The sequence below is a fragment of the Betta splendens genome, chromosome 24 (assembly GCF_900634795.4).
Source record: "Betta splendens chromosome 24, fBetSpl5.4, whole genome shotgun sequence".
Lineage (NCBI taxonomy): Eukaryota > Metazoa > Chordata > Actinopteri > Anabantiformes > Osphronemidae > Betta > Betta splendens.
Genome location: NC_040901.2, coordinates 5815810 through 5836372, shown reverse-complemented (window position 1 = coordinate 5836372; position 20563 = coordinate 5815810). Strand labels below are relative to the sequence as shown.

General features: G+C 46.5%; 1 protein-coding gene across 11 annotated transcripts in view; it reads left to right on the top strand.

Moving 5' to 3' along the window:
- Positions 1-1244: 1244 nt before the first annotated feature.
- The window catches only part of LOC114849192 (kelch-like protein 29), a 149738-nt gene continuing 130419 nt past the window's right edge, over positions 1245-20563 (top strand). For 2 of the 11 annotated variants that reach the window (XM_029140350.3, XM_029140351.3), the window contains exons 1-2: positions 1245-1396; positions 11522-11595. The gene's annotated coding sequence lies outside the window, so the exon portion shown is untranslated. Of the gene's footprint in view, positions 1397-1984; positions 2293-11521; positions 11596-20563 lie in introns of those variants that run through there. The other 9 variants (XR_003784579.3, XM_055506430.1, XM_029140343.3 and 6 more) reach the window with 6 other exon arrangements.

Genomic DNA, 20563 nt, shown 5'->3' with positions numbered 1-20563 from the left:
CAACCACTTTTAGGCTGCAGATACATCACAGTTTATTAATTACCAGGCAATAATAACCCACTGCTGATGCTACAGATCTCGTCTAGCGCCTTTATCGACGCTGCCATTAGCGGCGGCGCGCGCACTGCGCACTCTCCTCGTCCCATTCTTCCTCTGCTGATGATTTCCGAGTCACGCCACCGAGCAGAAGCCTATCATCGTCAAATGGCCCCGCGGCGCCCGCTCTGTCCTCGCGCGCGCGCGAGATCCCCATTTGTTTTGCGAGATTAATTTAATAAAACTCAGATTTTAGATAGGAGGGGGGATTTATTTGTGCAACACGCGGGTCCTTTTTAATTCCGCCGAGTACCTGCTGGCTCCGATTAAGCTCGGCGAGCGGCGCCGCACGCGCGCACACGCCGTTGCACACCGCCGCTCATGACGCCTTGGCTGAAAGGCTTCCGAAATTACCGCAAAATGGAATTTGACCCCTGATAAGGCCACTATCTACTCCGCCAAGTGTGACCGTGACATTTTGATGCAACGCTGGATGTCTCGGCGGTGGAGAGCACTCAAGTGTTTTGCATAAGCATTTTTGAGAGCTTTCTCAACATGATACTCGCACTCTGTCGCGGACTCAAATCAACGTTTTTACATTTTTTAAGTATTTCAGTGATCCTCCGTATAAACACGGCCCACATTCCAAGTGACGGAATGTAAATTTACTCAAGCATTTAATTTAACTGATAGAACTTTTTTAAAGCAGTCGCTGCTCTACAAAATAAAAGTATTCGTTTTAACCTGTACTTCTCTTGGTCTGGGCCCTGTGGAGGTTGAGATCGTTGAGATCTAACCAATATGTTGAAGGCCTTGTTCAAAATCAGCTTTCAATATTTCAGATTGTTTACACAAACACCAGGCGCATTTTTGATGCCTTTGTGTGTTTCCTGACACCGTCGTACCCGCTAATTAGCAGTAAACCGCGCGCGCACGCGCTTCCGCTTGTGCACATGGAGAGCAAACAGGTTGGGTTCGACTAAAGGCACCTGACATTTCTCCACCACTGGGTGTTTCCTGGGTAATACATCAAATAAAGGACATCATATAATTACAAAAAACCTGCTCACAGCCTAAAGCAACCTCGGTGTTTCAGAGAAAACTGATTAGACGCCTTCTCGGGGTGAAGATGGGCGGAGCTACGTAGCGAACGTCTCCAATGAACACAATGAAGTGGGCCCGTTTGGACTGATTGATAAAGCTGTCAATCATACCGTCCGCACGCGCCCACACACTTCTGAGAACGGGGCTAATCAAACAAAGTGAGAACACCTGTGTAGATGCAGCGTAAAGCGTACGGACAGCAAAAAATAGCAACAGTAATGGACTCCTCACCGACAGAGTAATAATAATTCATCAGGTAAGAGGTTGTCAAAACACAGACACTGTGTGAGTAACCGCGTTTTAGTGGGTTCGTCCATCACGCCTAGCTTATTTTTTAAACGTGCTAACAGTTGAACGGCGGTTTTATTCCTCCTATGACGTCACATCGAATGCCCTTCTGTGAACGTTGTCAGGTGATTATGGAAAACGACTAGAGCATTTCAGATGACGGTGACTTAATTCTAGTCGTCTAATCTGAGGCTAATTTAAAACCATTAGAAAAGTTAATATAATTAGCAGCGTTTAACTGCGGGGATAAAAATAAGAGCTGGGCCAGAGATGAAGGGTTTGTCGTTAGAAACGAGCTGTTTCTGGTCAGAATTGTTTCCTTTTTCTTATCTGAATGAGTTCATGATCAACCGGTTTTTATCTGTTATCTAGAAAATGGAAATGGTGCATCTGCACAAACTTCTGGAGCCCGTCTGCCTGACGGTCCCTCCGTTGAAGGCAACCGGGCTCCTCATCCCGATCACGTCTTTCCGGGCACCTGCAGTTGCGCGTAGTGGCTGATGGGACGCGCTGTGGAGCTTGCGTGCGCGAGGCAACGTGAAAGGGGCGGAGCGGCGTCGGGAGTAAAGTGGCCACACGGCGTGCCAGTCCGTCCAAAGCTGCCGCTCACATCCCTCTGCCGCCGCGCAGCGAGCACGGGAAGACGCGCTCGCCAAGTCCCCCTCCGTCTCCGTAGCACTCGGTGACGCGCAGCGCGCAGCGCGGACGAGCCACTCAGCGTCCGGCGCGCGGTGCTCTGCTCTGCCACCCCGCGTGCAATGCTACGGCGGCGTTTGCGGGATAAAGACAGCGTTCATACATAAGCGGCGTCGGTGCGGAACGAGGACAACCGCCGGGGGACAGGAGCAGCGAGCGCCCGGGGAGGTAAGCGCTCAGCCCGCGTAGGTGGGAGCCGTCTCCACGCCGGCTCTCCGCGTTCGCTCGATGCGCCCGGTGCTTTGTGTCGGACGGCGCGCGGCCACTTGTCCTGTCATGAGCGAATGTGAGCAGGATCATTAGTTTCACTGCCTCCCCTAAGCCGAGGACCATAGCCTTCCCAATGGTGTGTGCGGCGCGCGCGTTGTGCGCAAGCGCTCCCTCGAAAGCGAGAGAACTTCGCGTTTGATCGCGCGGAGGACAAACTGAACGGGTCAGAGGTACAACGAGGGGGTGATGGATAGAAATGTCAACATCATTGGACGAAGTATAGGAAAAAAGCATCTTCATTTTAAAATTAATTCATGACCAAGTACAGTTACAAAGTAACAATTGTCTTGTGATTTCGATGGATTTGTGGGTAATTACATAAATGTCACATGCGCACGTACAGTACCTTTGGGATGGTTGTAGTGCACGTGCAGCGAGTGCGTTAATAACTGAAGTCTTAAGGTCTGAGCAGGACGCGTCCCCAGACAACAGCGGTGCAGTGAGGTGCTGGACACTTGGAGAGATGCCTCCTTTTCCTGCCAGAAACTTCAGTAAATAGTAATGACCTTTGTGACAGCTGGGGTTTTAATTTCCCCAAATATGTAATGAATCATGGTGCACATTTTAATATATTGTCTTGTACTTGACTCGTGCGCTGGTCGTTGCGTCTTGTTATACGTGTATTCAAGCGACTGACTGCGTGGAGCACGTGGGGCAGGAGCCGGACACTCTTCCACACTGACATCTGAAAACCTAGCAGGCTGTGGTGAATCAAGGCGGGGATTAAGGGCTTCGGTCGCAGTCGTCCCCGAGCAGACGGGGGGGGCTCGCGACAACGCATGGGCCTTTTCTGTGGGTCTGCTGCGTGTGAATGTGGAGCGTCGGACGGCGGCGACGTCAGTCTCACCTCCGCGAAAGCGCTGTTTGTCACGAGGCTTCGTGGCTTCAAACTCAGTCATAATCCCTTGTATATCAAACATGATTTAAGTTTGCCCGGGGAGCCGATTTAGCCCGAGGAATTCATTTAGCAATCACCCGGAGGTATTTATCCTGTTAGTAAAGGCCAAGCGAAAAATGACTCGTTATCGTCGGCACATTACAATACCGTAGCTGGAGGCCATTTATTTTTAGGAGAGGTCAAGGTGCGAGTAGTTTGACCTGCGTGGAAATGGAGAGCAGAAGTTGGTGTGGGTCTGTACTGCGTCTCATCAAGAGCAGAAGCGGTGCCCGTCTCCCCACCACAGTCCCCATGAAGCATCGGGGGCCTCAGCTGCTGAGTGAGGCGTTCCCCCCCACCCTCTTTAAGGATGTAAACATTATGCGTCCGTTTGTCTGCGCTCTCCCACCAAAGCACAATATTAACGCGCGGGTGTAGCCGGCAATTACGCTGATTCTGCTGGATAGTGGGTGTTTGCAGGCCAGTGAGGAGCAGACAGCCCCCATCAAGGCTTCAAATCAGTCCTTTTTTATTTTTTCTAACCGCCTTTCAGAGCAGATGGTACATAATTCATACAGAAATATAAACGCATTTCTATTTGTCCATCGCTCGCCTGACCCCGCATACGGCAGCCACAGATCCTCTGCACCCCAGGAGTCTGGCATCTGCGCTTTTGGAACACTTTCCATACGTTCAGGCAGAACTTCTGTTATTTGCGGTTCCGTGTGTGCGCGGTTAAAAGCTGTCGTGTCGTGATCAAACAGTTGTTGCCGCTATGGTGAAAGCAGACGAACCCGTGTTTATTTATTCACGTCTGCGCTCGCGTGTGCATTCATTTGCTCCGTCTTTACTTTCTTTGTGTTGCTGTCGCATCCTTCCTCCGCTCTCCTCTGACTCCTCTCTGAGCAGGATTCAGACCTGTGAGTGTTCACTTCCAGCCCAAGTCAAGGTGATAAGTTGAAGAGTTTAAGCAATAATTTGTAATGGCGTCTTTTTGACTATTAGTCATTTCATAGTTTTCTCGTGGCTCTGATTCACTTCCTCTCTCCTGACGGAGCCTCCTGCGTCCTTTACATCATCCTGAAGCTCCAGGTTCAGGTCACATTAGTGAGATGCCCAAAGTGAGAGAACAGAGGCTGAGGAAGGAGCTGAATGTGAGCAGTGTTTTGACCCATGAGCTGTTTTTACCCAGCTGCATACGGCCTGTTAGTGTTTTCTGTTCTGGCTTCATTCTGGCCAGAGACTTTACTCTGAGGTAGTGTCACGAAGATAAAGGTCATTTTCCTTTGTGGTTGAGGAAAATGCACACAAAAATAGTGCATTTATTATTTATTGACCTCATGTTTCCTTTTTTTTTGAAAATGTTTATTCCTTAAGAATGAAGAATAAAATAGAAACTATGTAACTTAATGAGCTTTGCAGGGGTTTTGTGCAGAACCTGCTCTGTCACTAGTTCATGTTCACTGTTCGAGTGGTGTCATTGTTTAGAATTAACAGCAGCAAATAAGAGCATTTTAAAAATTCCTGAACTGTTGTTTGAACGTGAACGGTTGGCTTTCAGCACAGCCTGCACATGCATTTCGCCTTCCAGTCCAGTTTTAGCCTTTCTTTCCTCGTCCTTGTGTTTTGTTCCACTTAAGGCTGTCATCTGCTTCCCCTCAGCAGGCACTGAAAACACAGCCTATCATAGCTAAATTGCTGCAGCCACATAAGTGGTGCACACAGGTAGCTGAGTGCAGCATCCTCATCAGGGCCGTAGTCGGGCTGGAGTGTGGAGAGCGGTCCAAGCAAACGTATCTTCACCTGTTGGAGATAAGTTCGCATTTAGCCCCTGGTGCACAGTGGAGTGAACAAAGACTGTTTAACGGAGTCATTTAGAGATCTGGCCTCTCATTGATCGTGGCGGGTTTCAGGGTGTCCCGGCCGTGTTTATCAGCGCATCAAAGGGAACAGGCTCAATAGCAAGAGTGATTTGTCTTCAGTTCGGTTTCCTGTGTTGAACTTTGATATCTAGATGATGGAGCTTTCAGTGGAGGATGAGATGCTTCCTCTTGTTCCCATAAGGTGGTTGCTTTCACAGCAACACATGTAGGTCCCCTATCCTTATGTAAAATGATCATAGTACACATGTTGTGCTTTGATGTTAGACTTTTGTCAAGTGATGATGACATGTCCGCCCTGCGATGGACTGGCGACCTGTCCAGGGTGTACCCTGCCTCTCGCCCGTAGCCAGCTGGGATAGGCTCCAGCACCCCCGTGACCCCGCACTAGGGAGTAAGCGGTTAAGAAAATGGATGGATGGATGGATGATGACATGTCCATGTTCCCTTGATGTCAAGCCGTCTAGGAGTTGATGCTGAAAGGCCAGTGCTGTGTACAGTCTGCTCCAACTGGCCGTAGTCCAGCACCCGAGCCTTTGTGGAACTGACCAATCAGAGGAGTCGCCCGTTCTTAAAGGCACAGGAACTCAAATGTACCTATTTAGCCTCAAGGCCAGAGGACCTGTTCCATAGAAAGGCATTATAGCGTGTTTTCACGCTTTTAATCTGATAATGAGAAAATCTTTAAAAGTCAAATTGAAACGTGTCCATAAAATGTGTGTGTATGTGTGTGTGTGGGTTGAATGACACTGTATCAGTGCAGCCTTGATGTTTTCTTTTTGGGGCTCAATTGGACGTGATATCTATACTTGAATACGCGGCTTGATATTTAGCACCAGAAGCTATTACAAAGCATAATATACTTGCTAATGTACACGGGGCAAAAGGCCACGAGCGAACCGCGCTTCCCGGGCTCTTTAGAGATCAGAGAACTATGAAAGGCAGTCTCTTCACTTGGCCTCTTGAACACAGCCGCCGAAGGGCTGATGATGCCGGTATCGTATTTCTACAAAGCGCACAGTTTCCCCGTTCAGAGAAACCAAATGGTCTCCAAATGCACCGAGATGTCAGCCTCCTACATCTTTGGAGATTCCAGTCGATAACTCGCTGTCAAATGTTTTATTCTTACTCTGAAGGAAATTCAATAATGTGTGATTTGATTAGTTTGCTTTTTCAAACACAGTCACTATATTTATGTATATTTGAGTATTTCAAGTGTGTTGTGCAGTACATGTATTGCATTAGGTTACATGAGATGTAGATATTGGTTTTAGCAGATTTGCTCTGTTTTTCTTACCCCACAAAATAAAAGCGCAGCTGGCTGCTGCTAACAGTGCAAACCCTTGTGTATCCATCCGTGTTCCCTGCCACTATACTGTCCTCGTACAGGCCCTGTTTGTTGGGCGCTGTGCATTAGCTCATGTCCAAGTGTTATTGCAGCCCTATTTATTTCTGTGTAGTCCATCAGCTGTGCTTTCCAGGAGACGGAGCCAAGTTACGTAGCTTGACAAAATGCTGGGACTCAATAGGCCCTGAGCAAACAAGCCGGCGCCAAGGGGCCAGAATTATCAAATAAGACCCAACTTCAAATTTACCCATAGCTTAAAAGAAAAGCTCACTTTGCCCACGTAGCTCACTGGAGAACAAGCAAAGTGCTTGCCATACTTTTTAATACTCGCAGACAGTGCTCAAATTCAGTTGACATGTTTGGGGGGCGGAGGGTGGTGGGCTGGTCTCCGGTCTGTCATCTGAGGGTCTCTGCAGAATCCCAGGCTGCTGTGTGCTGAGTGGCTCCACAGGGGGCGGGTTAAACCTGTTAGCCCCATATAATGACACCGCAGGTTTGCTCCAATGATGGGGAAGAGATTGGAAAGAGATCGACATTGAAAATCTTCCCTGTCCATCACCACTGCCACAGCCGCGACCATCTCTGTTCCCCACACAGGCCCCCATTCAGCCCAGCAACAGAGGCGTTTCTACTCTGGCTGTACAACAACGTCGGCTCCCCTGGCGTCGCTCTGACGGACCTTTGTCATTTTAACAAGGTGTATCTTACTATGTTATCTGTACTTTGGGATAAACATCATCCATAATATAATGTGAAATCTGTTCTGGGTACGTCTGGGCTGTTTAAAAATGCAGAATATAGCAGACCTCATTTGAGAGTGAACTGGCCCTTAGAAGGACATAGAGGTATTATGTAATAATTTAGTTGAAATTGAATAATTGAATGTGCCTTGAGGAGAAGCAGAGCCTGCTGGAGCAGGTTTTAAGGTGGAATGTCAGACCGGCTCGTTTTTCCCACTCGAAGCTAACCAGACACCGGATTACTTCAAGAGGAAAACAAATTTCACTGGTCACTGTTGTCACTTGAACTAATTCCTCCTGCTTTTCTTGTTGGCATCATGGGAAATTACAGTAAAACTATTTTGTGTTTTATGTCAGTCCAGTGTTTGTTCGTACACTAATGGCACCATGTGGCTTGTGTTGCTGTAATTGGGCTATAGATTTTTTTTTTTGTCATTTGACTTTCAAAAGGAGTAAAGAAAATATTTCATATCGCACCGTCTTCTGAAATCATTATACGACCATTAAACATTATAAAAAATAACCAGAACTGACAGGCTTTTGTTTGCCTGCATCTTGTGATGTCACTGCGTCTTAATCCTCGACCGTGGGTTTTATTTTGAGGGGCCCACACATTCTCCAACTGCAAAGCTCTAAATCATCCTTTTTTCGGCAAGGGATGAATATGCAAATAGTTTGTTTAATGGAAGTATACATAACAGCGACTTGCAAGCGCGCCTGATTTGCATACTCCAACAGTGCAAGTTGAAAGGTGGCTTTTGAGTTAAGAGGATACATAAATCATGTGTTTGCCAAAGATGTGATGTGCATCTGTAATATTTCTGTTTACAACCTGTTTGCTTTAGCCTAGATGTATTCATCCAAGGACTAGAACCGCTTATGAAATATTGGCCTCATCCCAAGCACCTAATGCTGCGATGCATGTACTCCAGGGTTGATTAATTCATGTTGGCAGCGGATTTTCCCTGCATAAATACTGTACCTGCAGCACAATGACCAGGGTCATTAATTGTATTTAGTAATTACTGCATGACATCTGGCAACAAATAATAATGAAACTGGGCTGTTTGTGTTTGCTAAAATGTGCTGTCTGTCGCCATGGCTCCACTGTAGCTGTTGTCATTCATACCTGATGAATAATGGAGAAATTGCATGTTATTACCGCGTTCACTTCCACTGTGCGTCAGTAGCTTGCGCCTGAATCGAAATGGACTGCTGTGTTGGTGCAGCAAGGTTTAAAAAGTAAATTAACAATCAAAGGGATATTAACGCACCGTACAGTATACTGCATAAGTGGAAGCCGCCTGCTGTAACCTCCCTTTACATCCTCACAGTTCACTGGAGTCAAGTGGCTGCTGCTCGTATCGGCAGCCAAGGAAATGAACAGTGACAATGAGAGAGAAGTGAATTCCTGCTCGTTCAGGCATCAAGGGCAGCGTTTCTGCAGTTCAGCTTTTCGTTTGTATTAAAAGATGCGGACAACGCTGACCATAGTGTTAATTAGGCGGTGGCTGGAGGTGGCATTGTAAGGATGCGTTCTGTTGTCGCTCTGGGCCTCGGGGCCTAGAAAGTAGCTTTTGATTTTACGAGGCGGCCCTTTAAACATGCTCCCTGTGGCCGGTGGACCTTCACCAGCCGGGCTCATGCCGCTGCTTGCAAAATTCTGCAGCGACTTGTGGCTTTGTTCCACACATGGCGTTGCAAATACCTCTTTACCCTGAAATGAATAGGCCCCTTGAAAAACGTGCTTCACCGGCCGTTTGAGAGTTGAGCCAATGTGATGGCAGCCAAGTTTGATTATTAATGGCGGGTCTCTATCTCTCAGGCCCTAATTGGTCTCCACTGATTGCTGAGCATTTTGATTAAGAAATGTCATTAAAATTGATGTATTAGGCTTCCAAGTGTTTTTCACAGTTAGGTGGCGGATTGAATCAATTGATAATTACATAATGATTTATGGCTCGGGGTCATTTTGACAAGTTTGTAATAATTGGCACAGCAGAACTTTTGCTTCTTTGTGCGACAATTGTTACAGTTACATTTTGCTTTAAAGTTTTGCCGGTTCGTGTTTCTTCATTTTCTGAATCAGTAGTGATGTTCTGGACACAAACAGCATGTTTTCATCATGGATATTCAAGTAGCTAATTAGAGGAAGAGGAGAGAAAATATAAATCTATAGAGAGAAGTCAATGAGGTAGTTAATAGTGTTGCTTTATGTGGCGTTAATGAAAAACATCTCTAATTTCATGCCAAAGTAAACATTTCTCCTACAGGGTTTTAAGTCCTTCAAAATAAAAGCAGCCATTGCAGAGTGTCTTTACATTTCACCAGAACCGTTGTTTCAGTCATGAAGTGGCTGCCGTGTGATGCACGCTGGAGGTTTATTATAGGTGTTTTATAATTTTTAATTGGGAATTTGAAAATAAATAAGCAGCCAGAAGCAGAATTTAAAGTGTTCAGGTTTAATCATTCAAACTTGTGCTAAATATTACTAATATATGCAGAGCTGGACTCATTATAACTTTTAATGAGATATCACTTAGGATTATTTTGGCACGGTTATATAAACAACCATATGTCTGAACTGTTTTTTGGAATCCCTCTCTGTGTAGCAGCCGCAGATACTTTATAGCTCCATAAATGGATGATGGAAAGAACAGTTTCTCTACCATTTGAGCTTCTGTCTTTTATCATCCCCGCGAGAAAGATTTGGCAAGGTAGCGGTTTACATTCTTGCACAATCATCACAATGGAAATTGCCTTTTTTTTCTTTTTTTTTTTAAAAATGAAGAAACATGTCTTCAGCCACCATTTTTCATTTTCAAAGAATAAAATGTATTCAAAATCATGTTCTATGGACTATTAAGTCAGCCGTGATGTATGTGACTAGGAAGTGGAGTCAGCAAAATGCCATGAATGAGTTTTCAATAACATTTCGCTTTCTGGAAAACTTTTTCCCATCTGCTTTGTCTCAAAAATACGCTTCCGCTCTTAAGCTCATTTTGGGAACGCTCCGCTGTCGGTGTGTTACTTGGAAAGAAATCAAAGCTTCCGCCTTTTCAGCCGTTCATTTTTGTAAAAATCATCTCTGGAATTCGGTGCTAAGGAGAGTTTGTGGTGGAGGAAAGAAGGAAGTGCAAGTGGCGTGATTACAAACTGCTCTGCACCATCAGAGCCTGTCAACGCTGCACTCAAAGACAGGATGTCTAAAACGGCTGTAAATTCAGTCTGGGACTTTTTTGTCTTCTGAATATATTGAAATTCAAACATTTTTGTGTACTTCAGGAAAAGGCTGCCTACATTTCCCATAGACCATCAGATTACTGCGCTGCATCCTTTGGAGGTCCATTCATTTATAGTGGATGCAGTCACGTCTAGTGTGAAAGCCTCAGTGGGGATTGAGCACATTCCCCTAAAACCCAATGTAAACTGATTTTAACAGGATTATTACAGTTGAAACATAGTCTTGATTTTGGTCCTGAGACATGAAAATGAAGAAAAAACATCAGAATATTTCATATTTGAAGTCTGAAGATTCAGTCCTTTTTGTTTGCTCCTCTGATCCTTAATTCTCTGATTTGCCGTGATTAAGTGATAATTCCGAGCGATGAAGACGCCTGCCACGCTTCCTCTTTCATCCCATTCTCGATACAAATGGCCTCGTGCACCGTTTGTAACAGAATCACAGACTGTGAAGCGCAGACTGACACACAGTGCGCGGCGCGGTGACTTCCAGAGGCTGCCACGGAGAAGGCGTCAGATGATCGCTGTGTTTACGACACCGGAGCTGCTGTTATGTTCCACAATAAGGGCTTTTGAAGTGTCATCTCCCGCGTGAACCCTCCCCTTTGTCTTCATCTTTAAAAAGAGCCGAGCCTTCAGGTTTGCATGTAATTGTAGTACTTTTTTTTTTTCCCCCTTTCTTGGATCTTTCCCAATTCAGATGCCTCGTATGCCTCCGCTCTGACCTTTTCCACTGCTGGATTATCTGGCGGTGACCTCCAATGCTCACTCTGGCCAGCTCCAGAGTTATTGATAGGTTTTTCCTCAGCAGCGCTCGTCTCGGTAGAGTCGTTTATCTCTGTACGCGTATAAATCTCTTGAAAGCGATTGTTCCACGCATAAATGGACTTTCGCTTTTTGTATGAGTGAAGAGAGGCCTGGTTTTTCATCACGAACAGATGGCGAGCGTGAAAATATTAGGCCCGGAGTCGAAGACGTTTCGTTTGGCTGTGCGTTTTGAAAGAGTCGCCGTGTTCACCAACTGTTATTGTTTCTGCAGGTGTTGTCGGCAATATTCAAAAGATCTAATTTGCCTGTGATGAGCATCCCTATCCACCAGAGACCAAAGGTACGGTAAGAAAAGCCCATTATCTTATGTCCTGATACACGCTTTATTATGTCACGACAAGCGCAATACAATATAAGCAGCTCATGTTCTGCCTCATCGCTCTATTGTGTGTTTTCTGATATAAACAATTCTGGACCCTTTGTCATTTTAGTAATTAAGGGACATTATTGGAGATGAAACTAATTAGCTTTTGAAAGATGTGCTTTAATGTGACCTGACATTCTACGTCTCCGCTGTCGATGTGCTGTACTTGATCTTGCGTTGCACGCTCCGTGGCGATGGCCTGGTTCACTGAGGGGGGGTGGGTGGTCCGGTCTGGCTGTTATTCGACTTACACGCCATCATTAACTCTGCTCGACTTCCCCGCCGCGTGCAGGGAACCCGTCGCGTCTCGCTGGCCTTTCTCCTCCCACAAAGTTTGTCCGCAAGTAAAAGCATCTCCGTCTCCCTTCGCGGACTGATGCCAGGTTTGGAGGCGGGATTACTCCTGGACCACGGGGCCCCAGGAATGTACCGACCCCACTGGTGGTCTGCTCGCTACTGATGAAATAGAATTGAATTAATGGGGTCGCCCACTGCGAGGACTGATTAGAACGACATAGTGTCTTTGATCCCTGGGTGAGGTGACCAGGCGTCGGCGCCACAGGCGCGGGGCGGGGGTGGTGTCAGCGTGTATTAGCCTGCGTCTGCGTCCGTCTTGGGTCAGCGCATCACTGATGAGCCGGACTCATTATGTGCGGCTCTTCCTGGGCTCCAGCCCCCACCGGGGGGGCTTCAGGTGTGAAATCGTCCGGCTGCGTTCGGCCTGCGTGCCGCGGCGGGCTGCTCGCACCCCGGCCTCCGTGCTCCCGAGCCGTGCTAAGCACGCTGCGCGTTCGGCTTCGGCGAATTAACTCCGCGTTTTTAAAAAGGATCACATGCAATTGCTGCAGCCGCCTGTGATCCCAGCAGTGTGGATCTCAGCAGTCACATTTAATATGATGCTTCAGGCTGTTTTCTAGTAGTTGAAGTGAAACAACTCTACTCATAAAAGTTGTTTCAGCTGTTTAGCACGTTTCTAAACCAGGTCCACTTACACCAGGCCTTCCAAACATCTTAAACTGGTGTATGTCTATTTCAGACGAGCAGCATCAGGCCAGATGTGTTTGTATTTCTCACATTAATGCATGTTGTCTGTTTAAATCTTTCTCAGCCGGAGCTTATGGTGCGCTTGCTTGTTTTTGAGCATGTTCAGCCTCCAGTGGGTAATTATACCTCCACTAAAAAATACCAACCTTCCTTCCATGGATTCTGACCGGAAACTACAGAAACATTATGATGATCAAATGTGTTTGGTTTTTTAATATATGGTCGAGACCATAATGACTCCACTTGAGCATATTCTAACAAACAAAATGAGCAGCATGTGTTTTTATTTCCACCTTCAGTGAATTGTAAAAGAAATGTGTTTACGCCTTTAAGGTTCACTATACGATGCCTTCTATTCAAGCCGTCCACCAGCTAATTGAAAGCATCTATGGGGATACGCTGTAGCCTGTGGTTACCCGCCGGCTGTGAGGTGCCACTGTTTTTTTTTCTCCATATAGCCATAAAGCGCAGAGTGGTTTGGGGTTTTTCCATTAGTTGCTATGTCTGTGCTTATTCCAAACACACTGCGGCACACTTAGTTTTCAGTAGCACAAAGACTTGAATTTTCACAGCCCTGGTGGTGGTTATTTGTTGCCGAGCCTGCTCTTGTTCTCGTTTTCGCTAAGACGAGTGAGTGATCCAGAGTTTGTTTAAACCAATACAGATATTCTTGTTGTGAATTTGCCCTAAAGCATCACAGCAGAACGTAACAAACAAAGTAACTTGAGAAAAAAAAAAAAATGAAGAAAATTCGACTGCCGTCAGAATGATCCGCGTTTTGTTGAAGCTAGGTTTCACACACCTTGTTTTTATTTTTTTTACATTTGCGCTCCTCGGGGAGTAATGGTCATCAGCGGCCTCGTTTGCCCGGCAGCGTGTGCTGTTTACACTGAGCCCCCAGACGTCTGGCCGGATCATCCTCAAGGCCACCTCGTGTAATGATAGGTGACAAGCTTGTCGGAGGAGGCAAACACGGCTCCTGGTTGGCCGCTCGGCAGAGGTGGGTTCCTGCCTGCGGTATAACGAGGGTAAAGGCCTCAGCAACAGCTACACGCGCAACTTTCTTAATGCGTCCTGGTTCATAAATAGGCGAGTTGAGGCGATGCAGAGGAGACACGATCTAACATAAGAACGTAATATAGAAACAATGTAATAATTATTCGGCCTGTTGGTGGCTTTAGAGACGGTGTTGGGGGAGGTCAACCAAAACCGGGACTAATTGTGTGAATTTCTGCAGCAATTTCTGGCCGTTAATTGGGCGACTCCGTCCGCTGCTCAGACAAAGGAATGGAGCTCAACCCTCTGCTTCTGGTTCCTCCTGGTCACTGGGATTCTCACGTCGTTGTTCTGGCTGGGTATCTGTTTGTGGCTGAGGTCAGAGCCAGTCTTTACCTTTTCATGTTAGGCCTTTTTTTAATGGCGAGCCTCCACCTACTGTCATTATTCAGACCAGGAGCCTTCGCCTGCTGACAAAGGGGAGAAACCCTTGAAGGGCCTTTATCTGGACTCGGCGCAGTGAAGTGTTTAGCTGTAGAGACAGCAAATGAGGGCAGCGGTCGTTTTGTAAAGGTGTTGTCTAAGCGGAAACGTAATGACACTAATGACCTGACCTCTGACTTGGCCACTTTTCTACTAAGAATAATCAGGTGTGGGGGAGTGGGGGGTTCACAAGCTATTCACATCCAGCCGTCACGACTGGAAGGACCTCTTCCTTTATGGGACGGCTTCCCATTGACGTGCTGCGTTAGCAGAACATAAACATGTATGCACAAACAGCGACTGCACATGGCGCTGTCACACAAACAGTGAGGCATTGTCTCCTACACGCCCCTGGAGTGATTAAGACGTACGGCACCGCGGGGGTTGGCCCACAGTTAAAGGAGCATGGAATCCTAAGAGGCGGACGCGCACACACGCACGCAGCGGGGATTTAGCATGGCGTCTTATCCAGGCCATTGAGGCTAATATCTGTGAATGGGGCATGCTGGCACTCTCTGCAACGCTATCAGTGTTGTCGCTTTCCCTTAAAGTGGCCTCGGGCGCCGCGCGGCATAAACACATCAGGGAGAGGAGGCGCCGAGCCCGCTTTCTGTGCAGCGCTGTCGCCCAGGAGCACAGCAAGAAGGACAAAACTCCCGAATTTGAAGTCGTTAATGTTTTACTATCCGCTCACGTTTTGGCTCAGAAGATAAAGCGCCTCTAATTTGCAGTTAAGGTGCCACAGTACCTGCTGTGGCTCCATGATGTCACCGTCATGCTCAAATAGCACGTTGTAAATAGGCTACAAAAAAGCCCATTGCCTTTATTACAGCGTCCAATATGAAGAGGGAAATGTCACTCGGCCGTGTGCTGAAAAAAGATTTCATTGAACTTGTCTTAACCAGGAAGCCTCATTGTAGCTAAGCCTTGTCTTTATAACGGGTCACCGTGACATTGAGCAAAAAGACAAACCACATATGACAAATCCAGCCCAAATAATAATAGAACAACATCAGACATGTCCCATTTAGTTTTGAACACATCCAGGGACAATTTATTGATAGAACAATGAGATAAAGAAACGTTGGGCTTTACAAAAACACGGAGAAGTCATTCCATTCAACTGTCAGACGCCGTCAAACATGCTTTACCGGCTTGTATTCATTTATTGAAGGCTCTTTGAAAGTATCTCCTTTTTATTCCTGTGTTAAATTGACGATTCAGACAAGGAATACGAGTGGAGCACAGCGACATAAAAGGAACCTGGGAGGAAAAAAGAGATGAGCCGTTGTCTGTCCATCCATCTATTCATCCTCAGAATCCTGTCATGCCTCGTCTGAGCCCATTGTTGCCAGACCCTTATTTCCCCTTTTGGTGAAGATGTCCTGCAGGTCAGTTACCAAGACACACGGCGGCTCCGTCATGTCGGCCGTCTCATTTAGGGAGATCTACACCTGAGTCACGTCCGTGCATGAGAGGCCGCGAGGGTTCTGATGCTGAATACGCGCTGGTTCTGGCGTAACCGATACACACGGGCTCGGTGTGTGTCGTTAGCTGTCATGCTATTGTCAAACCGTTACCATGGCGAGGGAAGGATGCTCTGTGACTTGTCACGAGTGAAGCTTGGATGTGAAGTGTGTTTCGCAGGTGATGTAATATTCTGTTAAGCTGCTAGAAAACAGTAGTCAGCTTTTGTTCTTGTAGTTGATTGTTTTTACACCAGTTTTGTGTTGTTGACTTTCCTGCAGCTTCCACAGTGAGATTCACATGATGGGGCCTGTGTATTTCGCTATATCTGGGATGGATGTAAAAATCACTACACGTTGCTGTTCCTGCCTCTTTGTTGCTGTCGCTAAACTTAACCAAGCATTTAAAAAACATTCCCGCTGACTCAAGCTGTTTGGTGAATCGGAAATATGTTTTTTTTTTTTTTTTTGCCTTCTGGCTGCAACTGCAGATAAATGTACACTGAGATTGTACCCTCCACCTGCTCCAGCCCCGTCAGATTCACAGAGATGCGTCTGAAAGGAAGCCATTTGCATGCCTGCTATGAAAACTCCTTTTTTTTAACCTTAATTACATCGCAGCTCTGTAAGAAACCAAATGTTCTGTGCTGAAATTAATTTCCCAACAGGGCGTCTTATCAAAGAACTCAGATGTGCCGTCTTATCATGTGTGGTCAACGGGCCTGCGTGTGTGAATGTAGTGCGAGTATCATCTGCCAAATTTTTATTTGGACATCTCCCTAATGTTGACATAAGCTTTAGTTTCCATCTGCACAGTGCGACTCATCATGGCACGTGCCTTTCTCCCTACACGTGTAGGGGACCTCTCGGACGTTTTATGGCGTTTCCCACTGTTTTCGCTGAGGTTGGCGAGCGCTCACGGCGTCCGCTCCAGAGGGAAACGCGGCGTCTCTTTATTTAACCAGGGCCGTAAGAGGCTGCTGTCATCGTCCTGTGCTTGATGCTGAATTCTTTCAGCTGAGATGAGAGCTAAATGAGGTGGTTCAGTGGTGGCTGGCACGCTATAGGTCATTTGCTGTTATGTATTTAGCAGGGCTCTTTTTTGGAAATAAAGATTTGTCCTTCAGCTCGTCTCCAGCTTTAATGTTCTCGTCAGGAATTTGTATCCGTAAGCAGCTTTTGATCCACAGCCGCGCGTTCGGCACGTAAGCCTGTTAAAAAGGTCACCGCGCCGCTTTATGGGTGAGGCACATGTGTAATGCAGATGTCAAGGAGATCGCATAGGGGCTCGACACTTAATATGCATTCCTGCACCACATGTGCTCCTCCACTCTGCACCACCGGCTTCTGCCGCCACAATCAGCGCGTCTCACTCAGGCAAAACAAATCAAGTCTCTGCTGAAACTCCCAGTTCCCAGTGAGTTCCAAACAAAAGTCACATCAGCTGAGCGGCTCCCGCAACTCAACTGTTCTTCTCTTTAGGCCTGAACTAAAAAGGGTGTTGATGATGATGATGATGATGATTTAGAAATTTGCATTGATTGAAAGAAGCAGCTCGTGAGTGCAGCGGTGACCTTGCTCCGTGTTGCCTGACGAGTGCTTGAGGTTTCAGACGAGCAGGTGTTCTTGGCTTCAGAGGAAACAAAAGGAGGCCTTTTCTATATGTACTGACCTCGCGTCCCTGGATGAGCTGATGAAAGCCGCGCAGATGTGTCAGGGAGTCCATCGGAAACGCGGGCCTTTCGGCGCAGACGCCACCTACAGATTTCATTTAATGTATTGATTTGCCAGCGTTGACAGCACGCTGTGGATTTTAAAGGCATCTGCTCGCGTGTGTCGCAAACGGTTTTCTCTGGCATTTAATCTCATCACGTGGCTTCTGTTGCGCGCCGCTGTTTCTGGCGTTGTGTACTCCTTCCGCCGCTTTTTGTCAAACTTAACATCCCACCCATCGAGATCAGATTAAAGCAGACGTGACAAACGCGACAACGCGCCTGGAGCACGGCATGCTGGGACGGAGTGACACGCACAGTACGCTGCGAAACACTCCAGCCTTTTAAGCGGCGATGTCTCCTGTAATTGGATGCACTTTACCACAAATGTGTTTTGTGAGACTTATTTTGTTTGGTGTTGATGATGGATAAATGTCCAGCTCCCGCCAGGGAAGGAAGTCAGGTTTGCCTTGGTTTACCTCTGATGCTAGAGACTTTCCATTCCCGTGGCAAACACATGGAGAAACTTTGAGGCAGAGTTTCACTTCCTCATCATCTCAGGGGAATGAAGTTTTTGACATGCCTGGAGTGATTTGTGCACATCCAGGCAAAAAGCTGACAGGGTCACCAACCTGTGCGCCTCAGTCCCTTCCCCTTACATTACACCTGCACCAGCCACTCTCATCCTGCTTCCTTCTACCCTCTCTAGCTTTAAGACTTTTTTTTTAAGAAATCTTTTTACCAATTCAGCCACTTCTGGACTGAGAGTCTACTTGTTTTGGTTGTGAAAAATCAATAGCCATTACAGGAGGGAGAGAAAAAGAGCGCACATGCTGAAGAGGGAGGGAGACGGGCTGCTATCCCTGTCAGTCTGACCCTGCCTGACGGCTGTCATCTCCCTTAATTGCTTTGCTAATATCATCCCCACTCAGCCTGGATCTAGGTCAGCAAGGCCCCTCTGCTGGAGCCGACCGGCGGCATTCCTTCTCCGTGATCTCTCCTCCTCGCTGCCTTTTTGTTTCTCCCCCCCCCCCCCCCATGGGCTCATTTTGATTAGACTATAAACGTACACTAGGAATACAGCAGAGTTGTGTTGGATCTTGTTTTGAAATGACCTGAGTTTAGATTCATCCAATCAGAGATAGTGTTTTTTTCCTGGCAGTAGATAATCATTTATGCACTCTGCTCTATTCTGGGATGGGAAATAGACTTTCCAGAATTAACCTTTGTATTTCCCTCCGGTGATGCTGGATCTAGCTACAATGCATTGTACTGACGTTAGTGCTATTATTGTTAGGAATATTCATTTATTCTTCTATATTAGTGTTTCAATTATTATAATCATATGGGCACTAGTTGTTGCATCCATCTCGCTACCCACCCTATTCAGAATAAAGCAGTGAGTTGATGTGAGCATTAACCATCACTAAGGTTATTTAGCAGAGCAAATTGTATTTCGGGAAACTTAAAGCTGCGTCAGGAAATTTCATGCGCAGCCATTTATTTAAACGCAGTAAGAATAAATTGCCGGCTAGGATGTTATGTCAGATATGTAAAATCAGCTGTAACTCTGTTCCGCTGCTGTTGTTGTTTCCAAATGAAAAATGCAGGAATGATTTGGCCAATAAAATACGAGGCGGATTTAAACCTAAGCAGAACCTCAGCGGTTTGTACCTGCTGTAAAATGAAAAGGTCTCATTCGTTGAACATCTTCTCCTCAATGCATTTAAAGAAGCTTAGTTAAGTCTGGAAGGAGACGCTCGTCCCAGTTATTCAGTCATTGCTGCCAACGCAGTGCTTTGTCTCAAATCAGCTATCCTTTTTTTTTTTTCCATAACAAAACACAACGCTGACACGAAACTTCGGTGCTGTGGAGTCTGTTTCTGGGGAAGAGGGGGAATAAAGTGTTGGGGATGAAGCGCAGAGCAGCTGTTTTCTGCCTCGGGGAAAATGGCAAAAATTCTCAGTGTGATATTGTGAGTTTGTTATGGTTCAAGGCGTTTATTCCATTTGTTCGGGGTGGATGTGTTTCTGCATTTCTGCTTCACCTTTACTTACTGCAGCTATACTGTACTACTAGGATTCTCCTTTCAGACAACAAGCACGTAGATCTAATCTGCTTCTCGAAAGCCTCTTTTTCTGGGTTTTGCCTGGTTTTCGCTGTTTATGCCCACAGTCGTGGTTAAAGGCGGCCATTTTGGAAGCTCTGGATTTATTGGTGTGCCGCCTGGCCCCAACCTAGGCTTTGTGGAAATGTTTTGGACGCGTTGAGTGTAAGAACCTTCCTGCGGGTTGTCTTTCGAGCCTCACTGGACTCGGCTTGCCTTCATAATAGGACTCCCCTTGTCCTGACCTTTTTATAATAATAATCCCACTGTGTGCCTGCTGTAATATATTATAAATGTTTATACATCTAGATGCAAATGAGCATTTGGAAGCCGTAGCCATCGGTCCGCTGGCCGCCTCACCCCCCTGTGAGACCAGGCAGAGGTTCTTTCACAACGTCTCCGTCCCCTGGTGCGCTGTAATCTTTTTGTCTGTTGGCCCTCGGCCGCAGTTTTCAGACCAAGCTTCCCTTCATGCTGAAGAGTGAAAGTCCAGCTGTCACCCTGTGTTTGGCTTGGAGGATCTCGGGAGATGAATAGAAGCAGATCCTCTGGGTAGAACAAGGCCTGTTGTTTTGGAAGTGCTACTGGTGGGAACACAGCCCAGATTTCACAGATCTGTGGTGTCGTTGTTTAAACTAAATCCAGGCTTGATTCTAATGAGCTTTTGACTTGGAAACATTTCTCACTCACATTTTCTGTGTTTGCTCACTGCAAGCATTTTTTACCCCCTTCTCTCCAGCTTCGCATATCAGAGTTTTGTCTTCACTTCAATTACCAAGTTTATGATCTGTTTAAATATGCGGAACTACTATAGCACATTTTAAATGCCAGTTTTTTGGACACATTTGTGGTGACGGTAAAATACGATGCAGTCGAAGCATCGAGCAGAGCTGTTTTGAAATTCGGAGGCAGGATCAAATATCAAGTCCTTTTTAAGGCGAGTTTTAAGTCCAGACATGAGCCCTGACAAGCAAATTACAAGGTGAAATGCAAATGTTTCAGGCCGTTGAATGCTGAGGCTTAAAGTGGCACACGGACATGCTTTCAGAGACGTTTGTTTTCAGCCGTGTCGGCTTATGG